This window comes from Ceratotherium simum, chromosome 11 (assembly GCF_057802395.1).
Source record: "Ceratotherium simum simum isolate JZ-2026a chromosome 11, ASM5780239v1, whole genome shotgun sequence".
NCBI lineage: Eukaryota > Metazoa > Chordata > Mammalia > Perissodactyla > Rhinocerotidae > Ceratotherium > Ceratotherium simum.
The window spans coordinates 33459312-33487098 of record NC_141910.1 but is presented as its reverse complement, the minus strand read 5'-3'; the positions used below and the strand labels follow the sequence as shown (position 1 = coordinate 33487098).

Sequence of the window (27787 nt, the reverse complement as noted above, 5' to 3'; positions counted from 1 at the left end):
TCAAAAAGAGGAGAAAAAAAGAATCTCATACTGCATATAGAAGTATAGAGGTTCTCTCGTAGGTCCTGTTTATTCCCAAACCCCAACCAGACACATTCTACCCCCCCCCCCAGGGCCTTGAGACTCTTTCTGTGGGCTGAAGAATTAAGGCACTGTGTCAAAGTGCCCCGTAGGTGACTCACCTGACATATGAAGATCCAAGAGTCCTGACTTTCAGGGACTCCACCTCCCCATACGTCTGGCAGAACAGGGAGACACTCATTTCTTCTTTGATCTTCTGAGCAGGGCTCTCTGCTGAGCTTTCCTGAGGAAGCCCCAGTGCTCTCCGTCAGCCCAGTCCTGACTGAGAGCAGAGAAGTGCTACGGCCCCAGAGAAGCAGCTGCTCCAGGCGGCCAGTGGCCATCAGGAGAGGGAACAGATGTGGAACCAGGGCTGGGCCTGCCTTCCAGCCAGCATCTGTCTATCAGGCCCAAGGCTTAGGTACTTAAATAAAGCAAATATAATCACTGTCTTTTGGAATTTCTATTCAGTTCTGTCAGAACCCAATGCGTACATTCTTCTCACATTTTTTTTTTTAAATTTTATTTTTTTTTCCCCCAAAGCCCCAGTAGATAGTTGTATGTCATAGTTGCACATCCCTCTAGCCGCTGTATGTGGGACGCGGCCTCAGCATGGCCGGAGAAGCGGTGTGTCCTGCGCACCCGGGATCCGAACCCGGGCCGCCAGCAGCGGAGCGCGCGCACTTAACCGCTAAACCACGGGGCCGGCCCTAATGCATACATTCTTAATCACAGAAGTACGTATAGTACTCAATAAAAACACGGAAAATGTTTAACAGGTATTTGATTTATTCTCATTAAGCAAATAATAGATGTAACTTTATGTTTTCAGATTGTCTATGTTTGTTCCAATAAAAAATGAACAAGATGAGAAATATAGATTTAAATGTTAGTTGTACTTAAAGTCTCTGCAATAAATCACTTTGCAACAAATCACTTTGCAACAATCATATGTATTTATTAATGATGGATTAATGAATAATTATAATACCATATTATAGCTTAACACTCTATGTATTAATAATTATAATGCTGATTTAATGATATTATTAATATTGTTTATCTTTGAACTCTCTAATACTCCTTCTTCCATCCAAACAGAACACTATAATTGCTGTGTAAATATTATCACCTGCAGGCAAATAATAAGAATTTGAAGAAAATGAAATCAAAATTAGCCCATTCCATCCTGGGCATTGAGACTCAATCACAGGTTCATGCGTGAACTTTTGCCTCAAGAAATAGATTTCTGTTGTTTTCTCATCTCGTCTAATTTTTTAAATGTTTAATTAAGACTTAAATGTTGAGAATTTATCATAGAAATAACATATCCCACCATCACACTGTGTTTGGTTAATTCAAAAAGCTCTGTCAGGAACTTCCACTTCCTAACTGCAATAATCCACTTGCAATCCACTGACATTTTTGGAGATGGGAGAATTGGCAGGGCATTATTCTAAAAGTTAAATCTGATTAATATTTAATTGCATCCATATTCACAGGTATTAATTAGAAGCATTTTCTATGAGTCATAGTTATCACTGGAAAACCAGGAATAATTTTGCAATTAGCATAAAATGCACTGTAATTTTGAATAATCACTGATAGTGATCACTGAGTGGACCTTGTAAAAGTAATAACTGTATTGATCCATGTACTAATTTATCTGTAGACAGCATATGTTCATTATAATGATACTTTTGAGACAATTAAAAGTAACTTACTCCTTTGCAGCCAAGTAGGAACATGTAATTCACAGTTGTTTTGACTATAAATAAAATCCTTCTTCGCTGAATATGTATTTAAAGCAGTAGCAAGAAATAGATTATTTACTAGCTATGAAATTATATAAAGCACAATCAAAAATACAATTTTATTGGGGCCGGCCCGGTGGCGCAAGTGGTTAAGTGCATGCGCTCCACTGTGGCGGCCCGGGGTTTGCTGGTTCGGATCCCAGGCGCGCACCGATGCACCACTTGTCAGGCCATGCTGTGGCGGTGTCCCATATGAAGTGGAGGAAGATGGGCATGGATGTTAGCCCAGGGCCAGTCTTCCTCAGCAAAAAAGAGGAGGATTGGCAGATGTTAGCTCAGGGCCAATCTTCCTCACAAAAAAAAAAATACAATTTTATTTCCATTCATTTATTATTTTATGCTTATTTTAAGATGTTTTCAAATAAAAATATTTAACTGTTAAAAAATAAAATTTTTAGTCATTGTTTTCAGATATGGGAGACTTATGGCTAAACCTCATAAAACACTAGGTACTTGACATAAACACATACCATTCAAGTGGTTTAATAAAGTCTAAGTGATGGATGGTTATTATCAGAAATTCCCAAATAACAAAATTAATGCACTGATAAATAAGTTAAGTGCTGTTAAAAAGAAAACTTTTGAATAATTATCATTATCTATTTCTCTAAATGGCTTGTGATAACAAAATTTGGAAATATCAAACTGATTTGAAAATAATTAAAAAGCAGCCACTAGACTCAAGCAAAACTTTATTTTGGGGGCTGGCCCAGTAGTGTAGTGGTTAAGTTCGGCGTGCTCTGCTTTGGCGGCCCTGGTTCGCAGGTTCAGACCCCGGATGCAGACCCATACCACTCATCAAGCTATGCTGTGGTGGCGACCCACACACAAAATAGAGGAAGACTGGCACAGATGTTAGCTCAGGGCCAATCTTCCTCAAGCAAAAAGAGGAAGATTGGCAACAGATGTTAGCTCAGGGCCAATCTTACAAAAACAAAGAACTTTATTTTGGAAGAAAATGGGTTGAGGAAGGTCCTTCTTAGACCTTATTTAAGAAAGACCAATATCTCAATTAACTATTAGAACCACTTAAAATCCTCTCCCCGGATGGGTAGATGGGTTCAGTAAACAGACACATACATATTCATTTGTATAAGACCGATTTCTGTTCAGAGTATTTATCTCCTAAATTTGATAGGATATGTGGAAATCAGAAAACAAAATAACATTTAATGATCAACTATTTTTATTCAAAATGAAAATATTCATAGCACTGAAAAGATCATTAAGTCTCTGTATCAACAAAGACTAAATCTGAATTATGAATTGTGTAATTTCAGTATTAGAGGATTATAAAAGTATAATATGCTTATGATTTCTAGTGTAATAGCAAAAGAAATATGACAACTGTATAATAGTGAATATCGATTTTCATATACATTAGAATCTATAAAGACTTTTATATTTGTAAGCTCTAATTAAGCCTACTATGATGTACTAAATACACAATGAAATGACAGCAAAATGAAGATTAAAGTTTAGAAATAACTCAAAATGTCGGCACAGTATATTTTTCTGTAGGCAAATTTCTGAAGTATCAATTATAGACATAACATTTATTATTCTGAAGTCTAAACACCAAACATTTCTTAGTTAGTCAACCAGGCTTATTTTGATGTGTAATAATTTTACCTCATCAAGAAGAAGGAAAGGGAAAAGAAGGACAAGTAATTTTGTTTTTCACTCATTTAATAAACATGATGTTTGACAATTTCAGGAATATGCTGTAATCTCATTGCTTATAAATACCACATTTCGTTTTCCTCATTCATGGAAGCAAATCAATACGAAGGCCTGATATATCTTAAGAACTACACTAAAAACTTTGCTTATAGGTAAACAGAATGCACTCTGTATTCACTATTAAAGTGTCCTGTCCCTTAAACTGTCCCCTCAGGATCTAATTTATAAGCTTGGGATTCACTGAGCTACTGAACACATTTTCCCAGAACCTAAAACTGTAATTAAAATAAAAAATGTTTGTGAGTAATCTATACTTTTTAAAGTTTTAACACTTACTACTAACTTCATTATAAATGTCACAGAAACTCTCAGGAGGAAAATAGAAAATCAACAAGAACAGCAGTTTCAAAGTAGCGATCAAAATACACTTTGAATTTGCAAAGAAATAAATGAGTTTGCCTAGAAAAGATCATATCAATACTTTTATCCCAAAGATTATTTCACTTATTACATTACTATTCTCCTTTAGCTAAACAGCTAATTTTGAAGGTCTGTATGTGACCCTACAACATAGTTCTTGTGAAGGCACAGATTTTTGCCTAATCCATTCTCCATTTTAGACCCAGCCCCTAAGAAGGTGCTGATACTGAGAGGTTCTCAGGCAATAACTGTCAATTGAATAAATGGCGAATTTTGTCATGCACATATAAGTTGCTAGTATCAAAATTGGAAAAAGAAGTTGAGAGTGGTGTTGGATGTCTACAATTCCTTTACTTAAGTGGAGGAAGCAAAGGAAAAGGAGTATTCTTAGGGAACAAAAGTATACAACTCAGATAATCTGGAAAAAAAGATGTAGGGGGGCAGAATGAGATGCCTTTGTTGACACCACCCTGCCCCTTTAACCTTTCACAGTTCACTTGCATGATATAAACCTTCAAGTACAAACAGAAGCCAAATGAGAACTGTTATCTCTGCAAGGGTCAGGTAAGCACCAGCTGCAAATCTTTATGAAAGTAAAGTGGTCCTCAATTGTGAGAATTTTCAGATTGCAGGAATGTGCCTGCTGACTCCAGTTTGAGACACTTTGATTCAAGTTATAATAAAGATATTGCCTTTGAAATGGTTTCCCACCTGCTAGTTCCCCTCAGAGATGTTTTGTCTTTATAATGGTAAACAGAAATCAACATCAATATAACGGCCAACAGGAGCTGATTACTGCCATTTTTACATTAGGAGAGTGCTTCACACACTTGAGAGCCCAAGGACTCTAGTTCAAGAAACAGTGGCCAAGTCTACTAGGTAGGACCAAGGGCACCTGACTTCTGGACCTAGTCTGTAATAGGGCATTCTCTAATACTGTGGTGGGGAAAGGTCTTTAACTTTCTGTGTCTCTGTATCTGTAAAATTAATAGTCAGATTATGATATCTTTATTCAGTCAACAAGTATATATAAAACCACTATAATAAGCCAGGCACTGTTTTAGGTGCTGAGGATATAGAAGTTAACACGACAGATGAAAGTTTCTCCCTTGTGCAGCTTGTATTCTATTAATATTCTACCCATTGCATTTGCTCAACATTTTGTTGAGCAACATTTACATCTTGTTAAATGAATGAATTGAATGAATTAATAAAAGCTATATGACTTTAAAAATATAAGGAAGAACAAGCAAGAAAATCTTTGGTGAATACATGGTTTGTAGAACAACAATGGCAAATTTCATTCTCTGTAATTTTAAGTTTGTATGTCACCTATAGCTTGTCAATTGCTGCTAAAATCAATTTACCTATTCAATATAACGGAATAATAAGAAAATATAACAGGATGAGAGGTCCTTTAGTCCACTCAGCTAGCTAATGCTTTAATCTGTCCAGACTCCTCACAATGGGGACCTGTAGTATTCACACCTTTTCAGAGTACTTGATTCCATCTCTAAACCACTGTGACTGTTAGATATTTCTTCAAGTCAATTAATTATAATGTCTCTTTGAGCTATTATGTACTGGTTCAAGTTCTCTCCTTTGGGGACCCTAACCAAGAATCTTGATTCCTTCTAACTTCTTTGATGATTCTACAATTTAACTTGGGTTCAAGTTTTTTCATTATCTCTTTGTTCTCCTCTGAAGATATTCGATTTAGAAAATGTGACAAATGGAATCTACACAAAACTCTGGCAGAGATAGCATAGATCAGTATAGACAAGGGGACTTCATCACAGCCATCTTTCTAAAAATTAATGCATCCTAAAATTGATTAGTTTTATTTGGTAGCCTCAGAACAGTACTGACCTGTATTAACTTTATGTTGATTACTAAGGTGCAAAAATTTATTTATTTGTTTGCTGTTTATTTTGTGTTATACTCAGATGTGTGCCTTCATTTTTATAGTTGTCAGTCTGATGTTCTTGAATTTGACACTTCATTCCAGCTTGGGATACTCACACATTAGCCATGACTCCAATCCTCATCTCATCTATAAATTGAATAACAATGTCTTCTGTATTTGCATGCACAGTTTTAGATAATTTTCATCAGGCCAGAGCAAGGAAAAGGCCCTTTAGGAAGAACTAGGAATTTCTCACTGTAAGTGCAATGATTCTTGAACATAGCCAGTTATTGTCCCTAAACAGGACAATCTTGAGCACACGTCTTTATCTTTTTCAAGTGGCTTGCATGAGTGATACATTAGCAAATCTCTAAGACCAAATCTTTTCAGCTCTTTCTAACCCAACCTGCAACTCTATCTTCCATACTTTCAACATTTAATGGAAAGATTATCAAATAATTTGGATCATTTTTGCCTAGGAAAAGATTGATGTTATCATTAGCATCACTAACACAAGCAACAGCAGCAATGTTAACAGGCATTTCAGCAGGTATAGAAAAAACCCCATTACCTAGTTATAAAACAGTATTTTAAGATAATTTGACTCCAGTCTTGATTCCAGGCACTCCCAGCTTTTAAATACAGAAGTTTAACTCTTCTGATTTTTCTTAAGAACTTCTTAAGAATATCTCTCTACATTTCATGCAAAACTCATAACATATCCTACATTATATTTTCACAAGTTCTGACTATAAGAACTACAAGAAACTGTTTTCTTGCATGATTTTTGGAAACTATATAGCTTTATGTTACACTGTGATGCTTTCAACATTCCAAAGGACATTCACATCCTCTGTTTCATTTGATCTTCAGAATAATTCTGTGAAGTAGATAGGGAAGCATTATTAACCTGATTTCATAAAATGATGCAAAGTGAAATGAAATATGTAGTGTAGCTGGGACTCAGCCCACTTTAATATAGCAAGGTCATTGATTTGCAGCCAGAGCATTACCTGAATTCCACATATCATAGAAATGAGATAGGCGTCTGTAACTCTCGAAAAATTCATTTCAGTTAATACTTCAATTATGTAATTATCTTTCTATACTCTCCTAAGTGTTAGAATTATTTTTCTGATGAGTACTTCCCTTATTTTTTTCTCACGATGGCATTATTGTCCCTTTACATTCCAGCTCCATCCCAATCCCAGTCCCATTTCCCTAACTGACTGAATATGCTGGCTTCTTTCTAGTCTTGTATTAAAAGAAAAAGGTTATTATAAACCTTTCTGAAAGCAAAGAATTTTATGCCCTTATTATACCCTCAGGGTACATTTTTAAATAGAGACTAGTTATAAATAAAGATCATATGTTACGGGTCAATGCACTTCTTCAAGATCAACACATGAATTCAATTCATATTAACATGATCTCTATCAAGGATGAATATTACAGTTACCTATGCCTAAGATGGTCTCAATTAAATATTGGGGGGAACATTTAATTTATAAAGTATAGTAGAAAAGTTATTAGATTGATATCAGAAGATCTGAATTCTGATCATTGCTCATGCTCTTACTAATCATGTCATCTAACCTCTCTAGGCCTTAGTCACCTTATTCATGAAATATGCTTTTTATACAATAAAAACTGCTTTCTGTACCTTTTGGAGTTGCTTTAAAGATGACGTGTAAAATGCTTTGAACTATAAAACAAAATATAAAATAAGAGATCATCAAATTAATAATAATAGTAGTAGAGAATCAAGACAGTCTGAATTAAGGGATTATTATTACATAGCCAAACTTTTGCTTAGTGAGCAATTATTCCTGCTTATTCTTCAGTTCAACAGCACGTATCCCATAGTTCGGCCAACCATAGGCCTTATGCAAAGTGAATTCTCCAAAGAAAATTTTAGGAAGCACATAATTGGCATAGTTCTTCTGGTTCCCCAATTAATATTCAGATGGTTTAGATCCTAAGAGCAAATGCAACAAACAATCCTTCTTTGGGAACATGAGTTATAGAAATAGGACAGTTAAAAGTAGTTATAATTACCAGATATATTAGACAGGAAATCTGTCCAAATTTATAATTTGAATATTTTAATCATATCAGGTAGCTCTTTAGAGAATAAAACATCTAACAATAAATTATCAGAAGTAGAAGTTAATTTCACAAATGAATGTGGCTAAACCTCAGATTAAATTGATTAAATATTTAAAGAACTAACTATGCTCCTAAGTACAAAAAAAATGGAGTGGAAGCAGAGAGAAGATGGTGTCAGAAAAGTTACTTTTTTAAACTTTAAAGCCAAATAAATTTATAAATTGTCCCTAGATTTTTACTGTTTTGAAGTTCATAAAGATTATAATATTGAGTACATTTTATTCAAACTGGATACCCTACTTTGAAATAGCAACACGGTATGAGAAAACTGGCCCAATTTAAAAATTTTGATTTTGAAGTTGTATGTGAGGAGACTATATTTACAGGCTTCAAGCCATATATCTTAACTATTTACGAACTAGAAGTAGAAAAGAGAATTATTAATCTCTTCCCATCACTTTTTATTTTCATGATACCAAATGAAGAGATTCTGCAAGATCTACATTTTTTTTTAAATGTAAATGAGCGGAGACTGAGACATACCAAAACATATTTTCTCATTTTTAGCTTTCTGTTTTCAACCCATTAAAAAAAGAAGAAGAAGAAAGAAAAATTAGAGTGCTTTATGGAGCTCAGGAAGCCACAGCCTCTGGGAACAACAGAACTGCCACACTAATTTTCTGCATATGTTGTACAGTGGAAAGTTCAACTTGGGTTTTAATGATCAATGGCACCACGGTAACATAACTTCAAAAAGTGGATTTCAGATTTGAGGGTAATTCCAAACACGCACCTGCTATCCTTGAAGCAGAGAATTCAAGTCCAGAATAATCACAAAGTCTAAATTACGCAGAGTGTATTGTGAAATATCATTATTATCTTCAGAAAATAAAGAAATATCTATGACAGAACCTATTTTATGTGTTGGCAGCTTTCAAAAGATGTGGCTAAAAATAGCTTGTTAGTAATGCTTTGAAGGGTCAAAAGCAATGACCTTGTCATGTTCCTGGCAATCTTCGTACAACACCCAGGTCAGATACTAGTGAAGATTAATACGGTAATTACAAAGGGATCAGCAATGTTATTGTAGCAAAACAGACATAGCATAAGCAGTGCCTCCTACCACTGTTGATATTCTCCATAATTTTTCTCCCAGTCTTTGATTATGAGCACCACAATAAATATACTTTACAGAATACTTTTTGGTAATGTTAAGAATAGCAAAGACTGTTTAAAAAGTAGTAAATTTATTCTCAATACATCTTTAAAAATCACTTTTGAACAGTAGGTTCAATCTGCATATCAGAATGATGGGAAAATATTAAGCATGATCCCATAGCATTGTTATTGCTGTATCCGTGCCCACTGGATTAGTTGAGCAGCCAAGTGATTGGAAAAAACAACGCCTGGAAAAATCCCTAAAATCACAGGATTTCATTTATCTGGCTAGATCTATAACTACTTACTTTAAAACTCTTTATCTAATTATACAAAACTCTTTTGTAATTATACAAAAATTTTCTATAAATAGAGGCCCAACTCTCAACTTGGATCATCTTTCAGAAATGACTAACAAGAAAGAACTAATTATAACAGAAGACCCAAAGAAAGCATCTCAGGATAGCACTGCATTCTGTGGGTCTCTGCGGCCGATTTGTCACCACAATGCCTGGTTGAAGGTCATCTTTACAACCTTTACAATCTAGAGTACCACCCTGAAAACAACTTACAGTTAAGCTTTAGGATATTACTTTAAGTTTCCCTGCAGTATGATATCACTTGCACACTTGTTAAAATCTTTTTGCTCCTTTTCTTTCAGTCTAAGTTATTGTTCTTGAAAAACCAGATAAGGTGCTTCCCATTTAACTATTCATTCAGAAAACATTTTCTGATGCCTACCCTGGGCTATACTCAAGGGCACAGAATTAATAAAACACACCATGCCGTATCTAACCTGAGTTTATGTTATTCCTGATGGTCCCCTTTGTTTACTTTTGTATGTTGGGCAAACTCCTCACCCACAGAGTCTGACTCTACCTCCTCTGCAAAGGTGCCCCTGAGGCGCCAAAGCAAAATTCATGATTCTTTCCTTTATGCTACTAAGTTTCTGTGCTTCTATTATTGTCTTTATTACATCATTTAAGTTCTTTATTTAAATGTCTGTTTTCACTATTCTTCAATTTTATTGAAGCATATGCAATATCTTATCCAGATTTATATCCCAAGAAACCAACAACGTTCTATGCACTTTAAGGTTCTCAAGAAATGATTCATGAATGAATGAAAGACTCCTTACCTCCAGTGGGGATTGGATGCCTATTAGCTCTAATTTTATTTTATTTTTTATTTTATTTATTTATTTTTCCCCCCAAAGCCCCAGTAGATAGCTGTATGTCACAGCTGCACATCCCTCCAGTTGCTATATGTGGGACGCGGCCTCAGCGTGGCCGGAGAAGCGGTGCCTCGGTGCGCACCCGGGATCCAAACCCGGGCCGCCAGCAGCGGAGCGCGCACACTTAACCGCTAAACCACAGGGCCAGCCCCAATGGATACCTATTAGCTCTAAACATCCTTCTGGAGAGATCTCCCTGCTTCTGGTATGGACCCATCACCTCTGTCAAATGTTGATGATTCTCTCAAAATGAAATAATAATAAAGACTTGATTGTGTTCTCCTTAAGGTTCAGTACCCTCTTTTATTCTCTCAGATCCCAATTCCTTCAGTATGCTTCATATTCAACTACAACAATTACAGTTTCCTCTACCCCCGGGATTTTGGATAGAAAGGCGTTTGTTTATCTTGGAGTCTAAGACAGAATCTAAACTCCAGCAAAAAATAGCTTATAAGCAGTATGATTCACTTACCTTCTAAAAATTAGAGTATCTTTAGTCTTTGATTAGGAGTTAGAATACAAGTTTACTTCTATGTAAACTACGTTTGTAGGTCCTGAATCTTATCAGGGATCTGCAAACCTCAACTTTGTACCTAGTGACATGTTAGTTAGAGATTCCTGTTTTATACATGCAAAACAAAGAAGGCAAAGGTGCCCTTTCCAAAAATATCCAATTTTATTCCATATTTTAAAAATAATTTTAAGGAGAGACATACCAACAACCTTTAAACTTTTTCTTCTCCATTGTCAATGAATTCGAGTGTTGGCTTCATTTTGATGTTCCAAATACAGAAAACTCCAGTGGCTACAGGTTTTATTCCTCTGACTGAACAGTTATCATATTTCAAAGATTCACTTGGACTTTAAATTAGGGTGACCTGCTTTCATTATATTCAAACAGGTTTAGATCAATCTCTCCATCAGGCATAGCAAAAGACAAGTAGCTACATCTAGCTGTCCTGCCATCTAAATAACTCTAGAATTCCTAAAAGACGATAATTTGTTTTGTGACTATGCTATATCTGTACATTATCCACACAGTTTTCACTATTTCAGATTATCCTCTTCCTAGGTACCATTTTTGGGGGGAGAATAACATTCTGATTAGTATATAAGACTATCCCTCTGGGTTTGGAAATAACTCCAAGACAGTCAGAATAGGAGAATTTTATCAAAAATAATTTGTGATCAAGCCTAGTTGATGAAAAGGCCCTATGAGTTTAGGCTTACATTAACTCCTTATTTTCAACAACTAAACCAAGTGTGAAATAAATGATTATTGAGGTGCCTACATCCTTAGTATAAAATGGAAAAACAAGGTTATATCAAGAGTTTGCAAATCTCTTATCCTATTGTCTCACTTTAAAGATATTCTACCTTTTCAGTCCTATTCACCAGAAAACAGATGTTGAAGTGACCACTTATTTAGGAATATGTTCTTACAGGCAGGCTTAGAGTGAATTACGAGTCACATCAACAGAAAGCATAATCAGCCCAACTCCTCAACCATGGCTCCCTGAGGTTCACCATTACAACAGAGAGAAGTTTGAAGCGGGAAAAACACTTCACCTCTCCTGCAATAGAAAGAAATTAATCCTCCCAGTTGTGCCAACCTAGAGGACTTCTCTGAATTCACTGAATTAGTGTGGGTTGTTGAGGCAAAGACAGATTGTGCATAATAACCATGAAGCCAGGAAAAGACTAATGCCATGAGTACTTAAACAGATCCTAGTTGACGATTATACAAACCCTGTTAAAGGAGATGGTCAGAAAAGATGCAGAACGCCTTGAATTACAATTGCTTTGCCTCACTCAGATAACTGATAATTGCATTAGAACATTCCATAAGATCTGAACACAAGATCTTTTTCACATTTTCGATTCCAGGCTAGTATAATTCCCTCACCACACAAAGCACACCAGAAATCCTTGAAGTTCAATAAGATGTATCCAATTTCAACAATTGTACAATTTTCAATATAGCTGTACAAGATCTTTGGTAAAACCCATTTCAAATGGCCCATTATCAATTCCACATCTTTCTGTGAATCTCAAAATACATTAGGCTAGACAGTCATCTTATTTTAGCTTTAGAATGCATATCAGGTGTTTTTTTTTCCAGACTCAAGCAATTAAAGGATTGGAAAATAGCTCATGGAAACCTCCAAAGAATTGATCCTCAGAGAGCAAATCTTTCAACACCAAACAAGTCCACTTTCCCTTGGGCATCTCTGCTGACAAGAGTTATTGCTAGTTAAGTAAGGCAACTACAAGATACATACACAAACCATCACAATTAAATAATCTGCTTACCATATAACTAATACTTGCTAAGAGGCTGGTTGCTAGAATTTTCTTACTAATCTGATGCTAACCACATGACATGATGCTACCACTGCAGAACTTCCTTGAAGATGGTATTCTACCCATTTTCTATTGAGTACATGTATTTTATTATTCTGTAGTTACATGTATTGTGTGTCTTACCCAATCTTGCCTACTTATTTTATTTTAGAATCTCATGGGCTTTGTATCTTGAAGCCAAACAACCTGTTGGAAATAAACAGCAGAGAACAGAATCCCTCTTATCTGCTTGCTGCCTAACAAATCAAAACACACCAAAATCTGGGATTATTAGAGAAGGTTTTGGGATAAAGAAATACAATAAAAACTGACTTGTCAAATGGGCCTCCCTGCTGCTCAGCCCCATGTGTTGCCATAGCAAGATGCATCTGTTCAGCTATTAAATATGTTAGTGAATATGATATAGACAGCCGTGGCATTATCAAATATTCTTACTGCCTATTAAACTCCACAGTTACATATTTTAATTTTACCTTTCATTAGTAAAACTCAAGGTGGTAGCGCCTTAAAAATAATTTTAAAAGCTCAAAGAAAAACTATAATTTGGGTTATATTTCACATGTTTAAATTATATTCATGCATTACTAACAAAAAAATTTGGAAGCTAACCAAAACGCTCCTGAATTTTAAATGCGGTTTTATCAGCTATAATTTAGCTCACAATGGATGCGATAAGACTAAGGTAAATAATGACAGGTAAAATTTGAAAAACTTAAATAGCTACATCTTTTTTTCCCTTCTGAACATTTTACTTCCTTTCAATTTAATCTTAGCCATTATCAAATGCCACACAACATATGAGCTAGTCCCTTTATGTAATCCACTGTCTGAGCTCGAGAACTTTGTCAGTTAAATTGGGTTATCAAGAGCTAAAACATCTATGCCTTACTAAACGTTTAATAGCAGAACACAGCCGTTGTTACTTTGTTTGTTATATTAAGATTAACCACAATAATGTTGACAATATTAATACATTTCAAAGCCTGTCACGTTTCACTGCTGTTGCACAAGTCCTGGGGACTGCATGATCAAAACGAGAAGTGACTAGGGGCAAAATTAAGAATTATGGAATGTGTAGAAGGTGAAGAACACAGAGGCAGACTCTGAAATGTCTACTGCTTCTCACTGGGACATTAACCTCTTGCCTGCCTGGCTCTTCCCAGAAAACTGTGTGGCCACCACTTCCTTAAAAAGAGCCACATGATTCATGAAGGTGTGGTCCAGCTTCCTCAGCCTGCTGCTGCGCTGAGAATGCTGTCAGAATGTAAGAAAGATTGTCACCCAAGCTAAAGGAGTATAATTATTAAAACGTAGACACACTCAAATCAAATAGGCCAGGAAGAAAAATCATTCTATGGAGCTCAATGTCTTGAGAAATAATGAGGCCAGTTAGTTTTTAGATTAAAATGCCCCAGTTTGTGACATCCTTATATACTTGCTGGTGGGCGTGTTCAACAGTACAATGTTCTTAAAGGACAACTCTCCAATAAAAATAGTGGTTCTGCTTGTAGGAATTTATCCTCCTAAAAAAATACTTTCATACATATAAAATGGCGTTTTTACAAGATTAAAACTTTTTTTTATCAGTTTGTAATACTGAAAATTCTGTAAAACTGAAATTAAGCAAAATATACATTAATAGGGAATGGTTTGACACATTGTAGTATATGCATGTTAAAAGGATACCAGGGGGTAAACATGAGGTATTATATGCTCTAAAATGGAAAGATGTCCAAAATATATCAAGTAAGAATAATCAAGCTATAGAATAGTATGTATCATATGAAAATATTTTGTCTTTTTAAAGAATGTTCAAGCACATCAGCATATATACAACTATTTTCATGTATACAGAAAATAAATATGTATGCATATGTATGAAAGTAAAGATTAGAATTTTGGACACTATAATAAAAAGGTTGTTATAGGCAGTTTTTACTTTTTATTCTCATTGCTGTATTTAAAGTTTTCTATAAGTACTTTTATGATTTAAGAAAATAAAATTTATTAAAAATATGGGTTTTTTTCTAGAGAGTAAATAGAGACATTGGACAACAAATAAAATTCAACTCTCTTGAACAGCATGTCATAAAATATTATTGGCCTTGCAGACCCAATTCTATGCATCACTAATCTATTGAATTCAGTTTATGTCTAGACAGTTAGAAAAATCCAAAAAAAAGCCAGTAAATAGAAAAAGAACAGTAAAATAATAGAAATACAGTCTACCGAGGAGAAAGTTCACTGAAAGCTAGTTCAGTATGAAGCTGATGGTTACAGTATGTTCTTCACACAATAATGAACAGTATCTTTGTTGCAATTTCAAATACCAAAAAACATCCCCAGCCCTTCATTTATCCAAAACCCTTCACAAAAGCTGATTACAAATGACCAACTAACCACTGGTCTTGAATTAGGCATTGGAAGAGGGCCAGAATTTACAACTTTCTTTCCCTCATGTGAAATTTCTCTGCAATGCCTGTCTTTTAAAAATCAAATGGACTCAGTTCTGAAACCTGCATGGCAAGCAGCCTGACCTTACTCCACATATAACCGCTAAAATTTCAACTCCATTTTTCTGCTGACACACTTGGGGATATGGAGCTCCCAAAGCCTTGCTTTTACTGCTAATTAACAATAATGAACAGGATGACATACTTTTCTTTTGAACACTTCTGTCAGGAAGATGTCCAATCAGCAAGAGATACAAGCAACAGACAAATTCCCTTTATTCCCCCTCGTTTATATGCTGAGATACGCAGAGACTCTACCCTGCCTTTCAGTTAAAATAAAGTAGGTCAAGCTGTCTAGGCTATACGCATTAGTTTTAGAACCTGGGGAAAGGCTGAAAGTTGCTGCTGCAGCCACAGTTTCCAGAGCATTGCAGGTGATTTTTATATTCATCTCCATATAAGGCCAATACTCTTGTGACAGTATTAATTTAGTCCTACATTTAGGCACAACTCAAAAAATAGCAGTGATACCTATAATTCCACCCATTAAAGGAATTTTAATACAAAATGTCATGTGCTATGTCATGGCACTCTTCATGACACAGAAGTTCCAGCTTGTGCCCATGGTACGGAATCTCAGAACACAGTACACAGTAAAGACTCATTGAGTTAAGATAGGTAATTTGGATTGTATCATCATTTGGAAAAGTAGCTGGCTGGCCTGAAATTTTCCTTTTCACAAAAGAAAAATGAGGCTTTGAAGTCAGATAGAACTGGTTCAAATTCAAGTGCAGTTACTTACTAGCTATGTGATTTGGCTCAATTATTTAAAAATGCAGTTGGCTAATCTGTAAAATTGAGGTAATAATTCATACCTTAATGGGTTATTACGAATATTAAATGAAATATAATTTTTACGCAAAATGGTTAGATTAGTGTTTGGTCCATAGTAAGCACTCAATACACGCTAAATCGTATTGTTTAGTTATTGTTCTTCTTGCAAAGCAAATGAATAGAGAAAGCATGGTTTCATAGGGAGAGCTTAACCCTGCTTAAGATAATTAACTGTCAGTACCTTCAAACATTTAATATATATTAATTAAAATCATTTTTTAAAAACTCTCAATAAATGGAGAATCAATTTCACCTCCATCATTTAAGCAAGTGTCAGATGTTGGCACAGCAGGAGAAAAAACAGAGGATGGTCAAATTGCCAGGTAGTGGAAGTTGATTATCCCCCACACCCTAATCAATTAAAGTTGATTACCACAGGAGGTTTTTTTTTTTCTTTCATTCTCCAATTGGATTCATCTTTTCTCATTAAGTCAGAACGCAGGGAAATATATCAGATGTTTTTATATAAGTGCCCAAAATAACACAGACAGCAGATAAGCAGCATATGACTAAATCTCAGAGAAGTGATCGCCTGTTTGGAATATTTGAACCCAGAAATGGAGCTGGTCAATGGTCTCACATGAGAGAAGTCTTCCTTCCCTGAGAAAACACCAAGTGGACAATGAGTCCATTTCATGATAGACTCCAGCACTCGGACCTCTGCCTTGAGTGTGTAAGCCTCCTTAGGTTGTAGACGGGGCGTCCAAGGAGAGTGTCACATGTTTTCACCATTATTCTTTGGGAGGCTACCTCATACTATGTTCCAAGGAGAGTGCTCCTCATGTGAGCTCCTGCACTACAATGGAAAACTACCAGCAGGAGGGGAAGCAAGGCCACGAGCCAAAAAGAAAGGCTCCATTCACACATACATGCATTCCTTTATTGATGGACATTATTAATATGTATTAATAAGCACCATGCTAGTGTCTGAAAATACAGAGATATATAGTACATGGTCACTGACCTTGAGGAGTTCACAATTTAATGGGCTAGAAGGACGCATAAGGAAATAGCTACGACTATCGTTAAGTAATATAATAGAATTAAAAACAAAGTGCTATGATAGTACTAAGAAGGACATGATTAGTTGTGCCCTAGGGGACCAAGGAAGGCTTCACAAATATATAAAATATATGATCCAGGCCTTGAAGATGAATAAAAATGCACCAGACCAGGAAGGAGAGGAGGGCAGGTAGGAGTGGGGAGAAGCAGGAATACTTCAAAGAGCGAAATGAGCACAAACACAGGCACTTTGGAGGTCTATTTTTGCTGACTATGATTTCATTATTGGTATAAATATTTTCTGAAAATTGTGTTTCTCTGCCTTTAAAATATGCATGCCCCAGACTTACAAATCAAACATTGCTGAAGCTAGCTAGCTAACCACAAAACGTTTGGGGCAACTAGTCAACCAGATAACTTTCTGTGTTTTTATTTAACTAGAGAAAATGGTTTATGGAGCTGATATCTGAAATGCGCAGTAATTCATGTGATGTGTGGTATGCCAAACACTGGAGCTGACTTTCTAAAACTTCATTAAGCAGACCAAGGCAGAGTTGTTGGGTTTAACCCGCTGAGGGACTGCGTCCTGCACTCTTACCTGCACTGCACAAGTAAGGTACAGAGGTTAAACACATGAACTTAAAAGTCGCACTGTCTGAGTTCAGATCTTGGCTTTGCTGACTAGCTCTGTGACCGGTGCTTCCTTTCCTCATTAACTAAATCAGGATATATTTTTTTCTCATAGGTGTTTATGAATATTAGATGGGATAACATATGTAAACTTAGAACAGTTATGAGATTATTGGTTGCTTTTATAAAAGCCATACTTAAAGACTGCTCCATGGAATTTAAAAACCTGTAATTACGCTTCTACAGCATGAAGGTTTAAAATACCAGCCTATGCCTATATTCTGTGGCTAAATGAAATTTATCCATTAAATTCTAAGCTACTTAAGGTCAAAAGCCTCACTTGACTCTGTATTCCCAGTGCCTTGAAAGGTGCTTGGGGGAAAAAAAAAGGTTTTTTAAATGCATGTATTAAAGAGAGAATACATGCAAGTTGGAGTGGGGAGTAGCTGGAGATAGAGTTGGAAACAAGCCCAGATTTTGCATTCATTGCAGGCCCAGCTAAGGAGTTTGGCTTTGATCTATCTGCAGTATAGGCCAGTGGTTCTCGAACAGAACGGTGAAGGTGTGGTCACCAGTCTCTTGCCTCAAGATGCCAATCTATAAAGAGGCAACAAACACATTGGAAACCCGCTGGAAGTTAGTTCAGATTTGCATCTTTAATTCACTCCTAACACGTTACATATAAACTGACTTCTCCTGAAGGAGACAATGCCCTTGACCGATTGCTCTTGAACATTTTCAGAATGCACATATGCAGTTTAAATTGGCAGAACTTCTAGAACCAAAAGATGATTTCAACAAATATTTGTTGCTCACTTGCTAAATTCCAGGCTCAAGCTGGGCTCTGGGAATACAAAGGTGCACAAAATAGATCCAAGTCCCTGCCCTCTTGACGCTTTCTGCTGCTCACCATCACACTGTTCAGCTTGCATGAAGAATTTGCCATCAGAACTTAGACACTTTAATCTGAATCCAAAATTATGCCTGGTTCACATAATTTGCCAACGAAAACAGAAGAGAGTACAAGGAGTACAAGAAAATGGTAATAGCCAATTCTTTTTCAGACAATTGACTTTGCTTTATTCAGGGGAAGTAAAATACTAAGTGTCTGTGTATACAATTTTGATAATTAGAAAATTAGTTTCCCTCCATACCCCCACTAAATAAACATTTAAAAAAGTACTTAAAGAATATTATGGAGGGGGGCCGGCTCCGTGGCTTAGCGGTTAAGTGCATGCGCTCTGATGCTGGCGGCCCGGGTTCGGATCCTGGGCGCGCCCCGAGGCACCACTTCTCCGTCCAACGTGAGGCCGAGTCCCACGTACGGCAACTAGAAGGATGTGAACCTATGACATACAACTATCTACTGGGGCTTTGGGGGGAAAAACTGAATAAATAAAATCTTTAAAAAAAAAAAAAAAAAAGAATATTATGGAGGGGCTTCAAATTGACACCTGAACAGGGAGTCCATGCCCGGGCATCTCTGACCAGCCTTGTTAGCAGGTGAGGAGCTGAGACACATGCAGAGCAGTGGGAGGAAAGAGGTGGAGTTATGGGGGGAGTGCCAGGATCTGGGCCTCACTCTCCCTGCTCTTTTTCACTAAGGAGTAGCCCTTAAGCAAGCACAATTACTCCTGGGGGTGGGTGAATATTATCAGTCAGATATGTCTCAAACCAGAAGAGGTTGAGACCCACTGCTATGAAACATTTAAAACCAGAGGTTGAAATAACCAAGTTTTTATTTTATAAAAGTCATTCTGGTGGTAGTGCAGAGATGGATTACAAAGAGGAAGAACCTTGGAAGCAGGGAGATGAGTTAGAAGGCTATGGCAACAGTTCAAGAAGAGGCCATTAAACTAAGGCAATAATAATGGGATTCAAAGAAAACAGATAAATTCTAAGGATAAATTCAATACAGTAGCCTCTAGCCATATGTTGAGAACTTGAAATGTGGCTAATGGAATTGAGGCACTGAGTTTGAAAGTTATTTAATTGTAATTAAGTTAGATATACATTTAAAACTGATACTCGATTCAGTTATGGAAAGCTTTTAAGCATGTTGCAATAATACAGATATGTGAATTTACTTTTACAACTGGAAATCTTATGAAATATACAGTATTTCTGATGAAAATTTAGATTAAGAATTGAGAGGTGCTGAAAGTGTAAAATACACAACGGATATCAAGGAAAAATAATGTAAAACATAGTAAAATTTATATTGATTATATGTTAAGATGATAATTTGGAAATATTGAGTTAAATAAAACATATTCTAAGTTAGTTTCATCTGAGGTTTTTTGTTTTGTTTTTGTTTTTTTCCTTTTTTAATGTGACTACTAGAAAATTTAAAATTACCATGCATGGCTCACATTATATTTCTATTAGACCATGCTGATCGAGAGACATTTCTGGAATTCGGTGAGAAACATATTAGGTCGTAAAAGTAAGCATGGGAAAGATGTCAAGGTTTTCATCAGTAATTGTGAAGAGGGTATGCAGTTGGGAGATGATGAGTTCAGTTTTTTTTTTTTATAATTTTATTTATTTATTTTTTCCCCCAAAGCCCCAGTAGACAGTTGTATGTCATAGCGGCACATCCCTCTAGCTGTTGTATGTGGGACGCGGCCCCAGCACGGCCGGAGAAGCGGTGCGTCGGTGCGCACCCAGGATCCGAACCCCCGGCCGATAGCAGCGGAGCGCGCGTACCCAACCGCCAAGCCACGGGGCCAGCCCATGAGTTCAGTTTTTAACATGGTAAGTTTGAGGTGCCTGGGAGGCATCCAGGTGGAGACGCTGAGTAAGCCATTGGAGATGCTAGTATGGTGACCAGAGGGGAAGTCAGGACTAGAGACGTGTATCTGGGAGTCAGCAGTCTGCATTTGCTGGCTAAAATTCAGAATTGAATTTTAGGAATATTAAGATTGACTTATTTTCATTGGCCAAAAAGCCCTAATTATTAATTAAATTTTGATCTTTTACCAAAGAGCTTTTTTGGTCTGTCAGTCTTGTATTTCCACATTTTGTTGGGCAGAAAAGCTCTAAGGGGTAGGTTCAGGAGAAAGTGTTTTTCTTGATAGGAAGAGCCCTCCATTGAAATACCTCTTCAGAAGCCTAATTGCAGTATGTTCTTCCAGGGCTACGCTTTGTCGACAGAAAGGTTAAGCTCGTCCAGCTGGTCTCCAGGAGGGCAGTGGCCTCCTCCGTCTTGTTAACAGAAGAATCCCAAGATCCAGCATACTACCTCCTAAAGTAAGTTCCTAAAGACAGCACGAATTGCACTCCACAGCTCGAAAAATGTTTATGTTTTCATCAAAAGAATTTTCTCAGGCCCAGTGAAAATTATCTCCAGTTCATTGCTCCTAATTTAAAATATGGATTATTTATGCCTGCTATTAACTTGAGTGTCCTGTAGTAGATTCACCTGGGTCATTTTCTTCCTTTGTTGAAATGAACCGCCTATGTATGGAGTGGCTCCAAATCAGCTTTAATAGAATTCCAATGCCATAGTGGCACTTTCGTCTTGTTTCCTGATCTTTGGCTGATATGTTTGCTATGCTGTTTCCATTTCTTCTGGATTGCTGAGCCCATATAAGATTATAAATCTTTGCTGTTTTAAGCTGCTAAATTGTGGGGAAATCTGTTACACAGAAATAGAAAACTAATACAGAATGAACTGCATTATAGGTGATCAATAACGATGTGTTGAATGGGCCAAAGGAGATGTTTCTTGAAGGTAGGCTTTTGAAAAATAGTAGCTACAGAAGAAACAGAGGTGTACTCAGTAGGTAGAAAGAATTCAACAAGAGGTCTCTTGTTTTGGCATGCTGGCATTAGAAAAGAGGATTTGCTAAGACAACTCATCACTGGCTAACTTAGAATGGACTTGAAGCTATTCTGTAAAATAGTCTGGGGTCTACCACAAAGCAAGCGGTCAAGAAGAGTAGTGATCATAGAGTGGAGCAGAGTCTATGGACAAGATTTTCTCTACCTAGGTAATGCCCTGGACATTGTTTTCGCAACTCTTCCAAAGAGATTCCTGAGCCCTTGACTTCTTTCTGCTACCTCAGGAGGTGATCAGATCCCAGGGCCAACCCTGAAAATATTCAACATTTGAATAGAAAAGTTGATGACCGAGCAGAATCTACACAGTGAGAAGAAATGAGAAGAAACCATCTGGACAGAAATAGAAATAAAGAAATGACAAGAAGAAGTTCATTTAAAAAAAAAAAAAGGATTAATCAATTTCATTGGAGTCCAAAGATAAGCATAGAATTTTGGAAAAATAGACCTGAAAAGGGAAATTAGGATCAGAATGTTGAGGATGTTAAATGTTAGGCATATAGCTTTACATGTATGTAATTAGGAGGCATCAATGTGTTTTAACAGAGAAATAACAGAATCAAAGAAGCGTTTTAACAGATTAGCCTGACATAAGTATAAAAAATGAACTGGAAATTATTCAGAATATAGACAGGAAAATAAGTATAAGTGTCTAAGTGGTAAGTACATGAACTGAGGAGGTGCAGGTAGAGACAGTTGTTTTGGTTCTCTTATTAAATTTCATAGCAATAGAATTTCGGAGAAAGAAATAATTCTAGAAATCTGAGAACCAAATTCAGAGAATTACTGATGCACCAAAGGTGACAACCAGTAAATTAGAAAATAAGAAACTGAATTAACTTCCAAGGGGAAAGGATGAAGGGAGGCATTTGTATTGATTCACTGGACACTACCCCTCCCCCAAAACAGAGACTGTTTCAAGACATCTGGATAGCACTTAAGCCAACAGAAACGTGATCATCACTTCTACCATTTTCGCCAAAGATAACTCGCATCCTTCATACCTTAGAAGCTTGAACAAGAAATTTACATGGTGAAAAGATATGATTTTAATCTTCCTTTTAAAATTCTAGTCAAATAGGCCACATGTTCTCTAGTTCATGTAAGAACCAGGAAAAGAAAACCAAATAAAATATCTACTGTATATGATTTACAGCATTGAATTTAAATATAACATGGTAAAGTGAAACTCTTAAAATAGGTGAATTTTTCGGTTAGAAAAAATACTTCAGGTGGAACATAATTTAAATTCAAGAGAAGCCTATGAGGGAATAATTGGGTTTTATCTTGTTGGTATAGGTATGTACCCATGTATAATTACTGACTTTAAAAAGGTATTTTTTACTTTAATCTTAATAGAGCAGTACGATAAGTAGTGTAAAATGTAGAGGCAGAGAAAGATGAGAAAGATTTGAAACATCAACAATATTGATAAGAAGTTATTTTGGGACACGTAATATTTACTAAAAATACACTATGCTTCTAGTCTATGTTAAAACTGCTGATCAAAAGGTGTATTTCTACATCAAAATCAATTAAGAGCTTGGTTTCAAAAATAAGGCTTCCGGCCTAGAAAAGTACAAAGAAGAAACACTTAAGGCAAATATGTACAACAATTCACTAATCAAATCTGCAATGCTCTTTCATGCTCCCAAGATGAAAGAGTTTCCAAGAACACTCTTCACTCATCCTTTCCTCCACTCTCTACACATTTCCTCCATGTCATGCACACGTTAATATTCATGGCAGTGAGTGAGGACACACGTGCAATGGCTTTCTTCTGTAAGTCAGAGAGGGGTTAAGTAATCTCCAATTAACATTTCCCAACTGATATATAAAGCTGTTTACTCTAGAGTGACAACATTGGCAACATTTCTAGACATATCTTACAAATTATTAAAAAATTGAACATAATTTTTTCTTATTGTTTCCAAGAAATTATTTTATTCAATATTGATTAAATAATGCTCAACATTACTCATTTAAATGGATACAACACTTTACGGTTCACAAATCTCTTCTTAATAATCTTTATCTTAAAAACCTATCATTTGGGCCGGCCCCGTGGCTTGGTGGTTAAGTGAGCGCGCTCCACTGCTGGCGACCCGGGTTCGGATCCCGGGCTCGCACCGAGGCGCTGCTTCTCCGGCCATGCTGAGGCCGCGTCCCACATACAGCAACTAGAAGGATGTGCAGCTATGACACACAACTATCTACTGGGGCTTTAGGGGGAAAAAATAAATAAATAAATAAATAAAAAAAAAAAAAAAAAAAAGAACTTTAAAAAAAAAAAAAAAAAAAAAACCTATCATTTGTCCACGTTCTTACAAATACCATGCAGATAAGAAAGTTAAAACCACAAGAGGAAGAAATGGAGATATATACCAAGATGGAGAAATGACCAAGAAACACTAGTCACTTTAGTATAAAGTATGTTTACGTAAATAATCTAAGATACCTGGTGACCAGGTTCCCAGCTCACTTGTTTATTCATTTATCCAACACATATTTATTGAGATAAGTACTAAATGGTGAGCTCACTTATTTTTGTATCCAAAGAGCCTTCAACATAGGCCTGGGCTGTATTACTTGCTCAAAAAATATTTCCAGACAGGCTTCTAGCATGCACTGAAATAAATAATGAAAAGCCACATTTCTATTATATTATTTTTCTTACTAATCATCATTATTATAAATTACGCTCTCTGCCATCATAAAGTTTATCTCCATTTGAAAATAACAGACAGATATGAAATGACTAGAGAATAATTCATGATAAAAGTGAGTTACAATAAATGAGGTAATTATTGAGAGATAATCATTCATCCAACAAAAGTTCCCAACATAGACTTTCTTTAGACAAGCAACTACCATAATCAATTCTCAGTTGGAGATTCAGAAAATAAAATCAATAAAAACATGCAACTTTTCAATAATACAGCTGCTGGGTATCAAGTGCTACATTTTTATCTACATTGTAAACAAGAAGTTAGATGACTTTTTCAGAGTTGTATAGAAACTAAACTGCATCTGACTTCACTTCGACTATTGAAAAGCTGAGAGTCTATACTTAACCTTAAAGCCATAATATTTTCAATACATAATTCATCAATTCATTTATTATTTCAGACAACACTTATTGAGCACTTGTATTCCAGGCACTATATGCTAATTAAATGCTCCTCACTCCATGTCTTTATCTTCCCCTCATCCCCTCCTAAAACCTTACAAATTTCAATAGCAATATCATATGGCTTTGAGGTTAACAGTGGTAGCATGGATATTAATATAACAAAAAAATCCATCTATAAAATGAGGCTATCTGAATCAAAAACCATTTTATTTCAAGTTGTTATATTTTTAAGAGTACAGTTAATGAAAATTTAAATATGATTATATTTTCAAGTAAAGTTAACATGATCATTTGAAAAAATGGGATGATAAACAATGTCAGATATTCACATCATCACTGAAATTATATGCCAATCAGATTTTGAAAGTTATGTAGTTGAAATTGCATTAAACATTTCAGCAAGACTGGAGCACCTTTTAATGTGTGCAATCAACTTTCCAGCTTATTGGTTAACTCAATTAAGGGTGGAAATATGATTTTTAAATAAGATCAGTACACGGTTTATACTTGGCTGACCTTGGAGGTTTACTGAAATTTTCCTGGCAGTTTGATGGATAACCGAAATTTCCAACTTTTATAGATAAAATATGTCATCTATGATATCAATCAGAAATTAAGTCAGTTATATTTATAAACCAAAATCAAACAATAGTAATAGTCTATACTTCTATAAATTTTGTTTTGCTTTTAAATTTCCAATCCTGAAAGAAGCAGAAGAAACAATTTGGGGAAAATCAGGATAGACTCAAAGGTGTCTAAATAATTTTGTAAAATATCCTTTGAATATTCCCAAATCTAAGTATTATTATTAAGAATACTTCTGCTTCTATCACCCGTGGGTATCAACTTTGGTCCCGATACACTTCATTTTCCTTTCCTTTCCTCGCTTCCTCATTCCTTCCCTTTCTCTTTCTGTCTCTGTCTCTCTCTCTTTCCTTTTTTAGTATCTAACTCTTCTTTCTCTTCCTCTTCTATGTACCCAACACTGTGGAAAAGAGTTAGAGGTAAACTTCAGTAGCAAAAAGAAAACCATTGGCCTGGTGTTAAATTTTGTCTGTATGTTGAAAACATGGAAAGAAGTGACTTGTCTCCACATAAGCAACTTGCTAAGTCACTAACACCTGATCACTGCTTGTACGCAACGAGAAAAAAGGGAGGGAGAGAGAAAGTTTTAGTCAGCCAGATTTGAACTAAGACTGGGTCCTAATAGTTGATACAGGAATCAGTAGGGATGACTAACAATGATGTTTGGTAAGCCCAGGGAACCGATGTCCATTTTCCATTTCCCAATCAAGGACAGGCTCTTGGATCAAGGTAGAGTTTGAAGAGAGCAAATCCAAGAGGGAGGGTGTATAGGGACAAATATTGAATCCAAAGTGAATGGCAGGCAAGACCAAGAGAGGAGATTCAGAAAGAAGGAAGTTCTCACAGGTCAGCTGTCAGAAATCCATGGCCAGTAAAGAAGCTGTGGAAGGTACTAGGCTGGTATGGACACCTAGAAAGCCAATCCTTTACATATGTGAAAGGACTCTAAGTCCACATTTGATCAGAATTGGAAAGAAATACCCATTCTTGTAGACTAAAACCCTTTGACCATAAAACAAACAATAGTGGTTTGAGTAATTCAATAACATGGCCGTTTATGATTTGAGAGTGATCATTGTAGAACCTTTTCTCAGGGTAAATGTGTAATTGGTTATGGATCAATAAGTAATTTCTCTCAGGAGGAAAAGCTCTTGTTTTCTTTTTTATTTATTTATTTTTCGAAGTTGCAAGGTTCTTAAATCAAAATGGAGCAAATACATTTGGAAAGTTGATATTACTCTAAACAGCAAGATTCTTCACTGCACCAGTTAAGTTTATTTCAACTGATCATTTATTTATGATGCCATAAAAATCCAGATGCTTTCAATTTTGATTGTGAGATATTTGCTGAAAGGCAGCTGAAATTACTTTCCCAGGGTTCCCATTTTGACAACTGCATTTTGAATTGAAAATTTACGACTGTTCAATAATGGTTGTGCTGAGGTGTTTTTTTTCTTTCCAAGATTAGCAACGAATTCAGCTCTTGTGGTCAGTGTAAACCCCTACTCAGCTTATTGGAAATTCTAGAAGTCTAATGGAAAACTAAGATTAAGAAAATAAATGAATAAAATTTTGAGAATTAAGACCCTGCAAAAGTCAGTGATAATGTATTTTGGTATCTGGTGGTTTTCCAAATCATTTTAGGATAGTACCTGAAGGCCAGTTTCTAACAAGAAAGAACATGTTGACCTAATCAAATGTCCATTGAGGCATAGGTGTTGGTAAAGGGAGAACTTAGCAGGACAGTAAGGATAAAAAGGGGGATAGGGAGACTTATATGCTTCTGGAACCTTCCAGAAGATAGAACTTTAAACCAAGAATTATGATAAGAACCTTTTAGAGTTTTTGAATATGTGATACTTTCCTATGGTTGTTATTTTGACATATCAGTGAAATATTAATATCTCAACAATGAAAGACTATGTGTGCTTCTTTGCAAATATTATAAGGAAATGAGGAGATAAAGAATTGCAACCATACAAATTAGTAACTCTTTGAATGCAGAGATATAGGGAAGGGTCTCTAAGCAACAGTCAGTTATGGCAACTTGAAAAGGTAAAGGAAGCTTTTCATTCATAAACTATTATTTGCCATCTACTACATACTAAGTAACTTCTTGTGGGAGGCTTAGAGTTTAGAGAAAAAGGAATGGTCCCAGTATATAAATGACAAGAGCCCATTCTATGTTTTTGATACTTATGTGTCAAAATGAATATAATATAGCATAGAAATAATCTTTTTGCCATTTTCTTTCATATCCCCAAACATCCTTAATCCTTTTCTCCTGGCCGTTGCATGTACCTTTAGACAATTCTTTTCTTGAGTGAGAAAAGAAATAAGGACATTGGATCCACATCTTTTGTTGTCACCAGTATTACAACCTCCTGCTTCCAGCCAGATGGAATAGTATCCACTGGGCAATAACTTACTTTATTAATTTGGCAAATCTGCCTAAAGTCAGTAAAAACACGCCAAAAATAAATATTTGTGAACAGAGAA

At 35.9% G+C, this 27787-nt stretch overlaps 1 protein-coding gene across 15 annotated transcripts in view; it reads right to left on the bottom strand.

The window, feature by feature from the left end:
• NRXN1 (neurexin 1) overlaps positions 1 to 27787 on the bottom strand; it is a 1078564-nt gene that overhangs the window by 272308 nt on the left and 778469 nt on the right. The window lies entirely within an intron of this gene.